Genomic DNA, 5,048 nt, shown 5'->3' with positions numbered 1-5,048 from the left:
CGTCGTGCCCTACCACCCCTGTGAGCACCTGCCTCGCTCCCGCACCCCTGCCCTCCCTCGCGCACCTGCGCCCCTGCCCTGCCCCGCCGGCGCCGCCGCCGCCATGCCCCTCTGCCCGGCCCCTAGCTTTCCTTTATTTATTTTTGTTATATATATATAGATATATGCTATTTGTTTATATGTTTTTAGATGTTCTTATATGCTGTTTTCAGATGTTTTTAGTTGTTCATAAAAGAATTTTAGATGTAGGTATGTATGTGTGAGGGATCATATATGTATTTTTTTAGATGTATTTTTTAGATGTTCTTATGCTGTTTTCAGATTTTTTTTTGTATGTATGTATGTATGAGGGATTATATATGTATTTTTTAGATGTATTTTTTGTATGTATGTATGTATGTATGAGGGATCATAGATGTATTTTTTCAGAATTTTCTATCGTGCATAGACCGATTTTAGACCACGGGAGCACCCCCCCTATCGTTGCAAAAGTTGCTAAGTGATATTAAGAAGGAAGAAGAAGAAAAAGAAGGAGAGAAAAAGGAAAATAAGAAGAGGAAGAAAGGAGAAGAAGAGGAGAGGAAGAAGAGGAGAAATAAATAGGAAGAGGAAAAAAGAAGAAAAAGAAGAGGAGAAGTAGAAAGGAATAGAGGAGAAGAAGAAGAGAAGAAGAAAAAATAGAAAATATTCTATTTTTTCTTCTTCTCCTCTATTCCTTTCTTCTTATCCTCTTTTTGTTTCTTCTTTTTTTCTTCGATCTTCTCCTCTATTCCTTTCTTCTTCTCCTCTTTTTTTCTTCTTCGTCTTCTTATTTTTTATCGGGTATGTCGTTGTCGATATACCCCCTCCCAGATAACTTCAACATGAGGGGAGGGGGTCGATATACCCCCTCCCCGATAACTTCGACATGAGGGGGGGAGGGGGTCGACGAGGGTTCGAGGGGGCGAGGGTTGGAAACTAGCTAGGGTAGAGGGCCGTGGGTCGCCAAGGGTTCGAGGGTCGAGGGGTCGAGGGTCATCGAGGGGCCGAGGGGCGTAGGGTCGAGGATCGAGGGTTCGAGGGTCGAGGGGTCGAGGGTCGAGGGTTCGAGGGTCGTCGAGGGGCCGAGGGGTCGAGAGGTTTCCTAGCTAGTGTCAAAGTATTGAAGAAATCCATGGCTTTTGCATATGAACCCTTGAAGCGTTGCCGAGGCCACCCAAATTTACCAAGTTAAAAGAGCGTTGTCGTCGAGGCCACCCCGAACCCTTGAAGCATTGCTGAGGCCACCCCAAACCCTAGAGAAGCGTCGAGGCCACTAATATGATTCCTTGTTGTGATTAGGTAGCTAGGTCTACGTTTGCCACTAATATATCCACCTGCTGTCATGTTTGTATAATAATTGCCATGTTGTAATATTTGCAGAAACAATGGAGCACGGACGAGACGAGGTAGCAGAGGAGGTGTTGGGGGACATAATCTTAGCCGGAGGTGATGTCTTGTCGTATCTTAACGACAATGATCATCTGGAAGGACAGGGTGAAGAAGTAGGCTACGGTGATCGAACAATGGAGGAGGAAAGACATGATTATGATGCCTCTGGTGACCGAATGCCGGTGCAAGAAGGAGACCATGATGACGGCTCCGGTGACCGAACAGAGTCCGGCCAGGTATATATATTAATTAAGCCTGTGCTGACTAGCTAATTGATGCATTCATGGTTTTGGTATGTACACATATTAACTCTTGCCTTTCTTCTTTTTTCTAGCCCTTTGGATCGAGCACAACTTCCGTAAAGAAACGAGGCCCAAAGAAAAAGTTCCGCTCGGATCAAAGGTTTGAGATCACAGCAATCGCGCGCGATGGCCAACCGATTGAACCCATCCGGACCAAGGAAGCATTTTCTGCTCAGTGGCGGGGTTCTTGTTAGGGACAAGATCCCGATCAGCATCCACCAATGGTTAAAGCCTAAGAAGGAAGATCCTGAGGTGTCTTATGTCAACGATTTGCAGAAAGATGATCTTTGGACTGCGCTGAAGGCAAATTTCACCCTACCGCCAGAGGAGGAGCCGGAAAATCCAGTTAAAGAGCAATTGATCAAGTATCATGCTCTTAAGAAGATGGCAGGTCTATTTAGGAGGTGGAAGAAAGAGCTGAAAACAATGTTTGTCAACAACGAAAAGACACCAGAATTCATCGGCCGGTATGAGAAGATCAGAGATCACTGGCCCGCATTTGTGGCCCACAAGACATCGACAAGAGTAAGAAGATGTCAGCGAGAAATAAGAAAAATTCTGCGTAGAAGGAGCATCACCATCGCACGGGGTCAGGTGGCTACCTCAAAGCCCGGCCGTTGTGGGCCAAGGCTGATAATGACCTGCTTGATAAAGGGGTCGAACCAGAGACATTGAAGTGGCCAGACCGTTGCCGGACTTGGTTCTTCGGGGTTGGCGGAACCTTGGACCCCGTATCAGGGACGTGCGTTTGGACGAACGAGCAATGCGAATACACGTCACAAAGCTTCAGGACTATATCGCCGCAGCGCGGCAAGGGACGTTCGTTCCAGACAGAGAGAACGACGAGCTCACAATGGCCCTCAGGAATCCTGAGCACCCTGGACGGACATGAGGCACGGCAGGCTCCGTTCTGTGGAAGGCTGGGTTTCCGGACGCAGGCAGTTACAAATGCCAGGAGAGGAGGAAGAAAGTGGAGCAGACCCAACTGCAGGCACTGCACGCAAGGGTACAAGCGATAGAGGAACGACAAGTAGTTCGCAGCAAGCGACCTGCCGAAGCTACCCCTGAAGCTACCCCGCCATCTCAGCGGAGAAGCAGCGTGGCTTCCACCGAGCTGCTTCAGCTGGAGCCTGTATTCACGGCTCCTGCTAGCTACCCCGTGGATCCTATCACGGAGTCTCAACATTGCCATCTTATGACGCAATGGCAGAACTTCAAAGTCAAGGCGGCTGTCGGCTCTGTTCGACCTCCTGAACTAGGCGCAACTTTTCACCGCCGTCCAATTCCAGAAGGATATGCTACGGTCACGGTGGATGAAATAACGGAGGGATTTGAGGACCTCGAGCTTGACCACCCTTCCGGTGAAGGGGAGACTCGGCTGGGTTCTGCTCTCAAGACTCCATGCCTATGGCGGAAGGAGCTCATCAACCTTCTGAACTGGACGCCTCCGCCTCCTCCTCCGCCTCCTCCTCCGGCGAGTGATGAGGGCACTCAGCCTCCTTCTTCGGTGCGTGGCGGCACTCCGCCTCCTTCTCCGCCTGTGCTGGCGCGCCCGAGCAGCCAGCCTCCTTCTTCTCCGCCTCGTCAGCATGGGCGGAAGAGACCCGCCACCGCTCCGGCTGCTCCGGCGCATCGTAGTCCTTCTCCTCCGCCTCGTAAGCAAGGAAAGAAGACAGCCACAGCCGCTCCGTCTGCTCCGGTGTCAAGCAGTATGATGTCTACTACGCAACCTTCTTCTTGTAGACGTTGTTGGGCCTCCAAGTGCAGATGTTTGTACGATAGTAGCAAATTTCCCTCAAGTGGATGACCTAAGGTTTATCAATCCGTGGGAGGCGTAGGATGAAGATGGCCTCTCTCAAACAACCCTGCAACCAAATAACAAAGAGTCTCTTGTGTCCCCAACACACCCAATACATTGGTAAATTGTATAGGTGCACTAGTTCGGCGAAGAGATGGTGATACAAGTGCAATATGGATGGTAGATATAGGTTTTTGTAATCTGAAAATATAAAAACAGCAAGGTAACTAATAATAAAAGTGAGCACAAACGGTATTGCAATGCTTTGAAACAAGGCCTAGGGTTCATACTTTCACTAGTGCAAGTTCTCTCAACAATAATAACATAATTGGATCATATAACTATCCCTCAACATGCAACAAAGAGTCACTCCAAAGTCACTAATAGCGGAGAAGAAACGAAGAGATTATGGTAGGGTACGAAACCACCTCAAAGTTATTCTTTCCAATCAATCCGTTGGGATATTCGTATAAGTGTCACAAACAGCCCAAGAGTAGAGGGGGAGAAGCAACATAAGATCCAACTATAATAGCAAAGCTCGCGATACATCAAGATCGTGCCGAATCAAGAACACGAGAGAGAGAGAGAGAGATCAAACACATAGCTACTGGTACATACCCTCAGCCCCGAGGGTGAACTACTCCCTCCTCGTCATGGAGAGCGCCGGGATGATGAAGATGGCCACCGGTGAGGGATCCCCCCCTCCGGCAGGGTGCCGGAACAGGGTCCCGATTGGTTTTTCATGGCTACAGAGGCTTGCGGCGGCGGAACTCCCGATCTATTCTGTTTCCCGATCGTTTTAGGGTATAAGGATATATATAGGCGGAAGAAATACGTCGGGAGAGCCACGAGGGGCCCACGAGGGTGGAGGGCGCGCCCAGGGGGGGTGGGCACGCCCCCCTGCCTCGTGCCTCCCTCGTTGCTTTCCTGACGTGCACTCCAAGTCTCCCGGGTTGCTTTCCTTCCAAAAATAACTTCTCCAGAAGGTTTCATTCTGTTTCGAGTCTGTTTGATATTCCTTTTCTTCAAAACACTGAAACAAGGGAAAAAACAGGAACTGGCACTGGGCTCTGGGTCAATAGGTCAGTAACAAAAATAATATAAAAGTGCATAGTAAAGCCCATAAAACATCCAAGATGGATAATATAATAGCATGGAACAATAAAAAATTATAGATACATTGGAGACGTATCACACTACAGCCAGAGGCAGGAGGCAATAAAGATTCGGTCCATCTCTCAAGCCTCTAGAGAAGTTACCATAAGAGATGACCGTGGAGGAAAACAAGAAGATCGTGGAAGCCGAAGTGAGGTACTACTTTCAAGCGGTGAAAGCAAAGAAACATCCACCTCCGGAGGAGAAGATAGATCCGGTGAAAGCGAAGGGCACTATCGATGCCCTGAAGCGAGCACCACCTTCCCCGCCGCAATCCAACTATGATCGCATTATTCGAAGGTCATATATCGAAGCGGAGCGGACGGGAAGTACTATCAGTGATCAAAGGTTAGCAGAACAACGAGCTGGGAAAAAATTGCCCA

The sequence above is a fragment of the Triticum aestivum genome, chromosome 5D (assembly GCF_018294505.1).
Source record: "Triticum aestivum cultivar Chinese Spring chromosome 5D, IWGSC CS RefSeq v2.1, whole genome shotgun sequence".
NCBI lineage: Eukaryota > Viridiplantae > Streptophyta > Magnoliopsida > Poales > Poaceae > Triticum > Triticum aestivum.
This window is presented reverse-complemented; position numbering follows the sequence as displayed.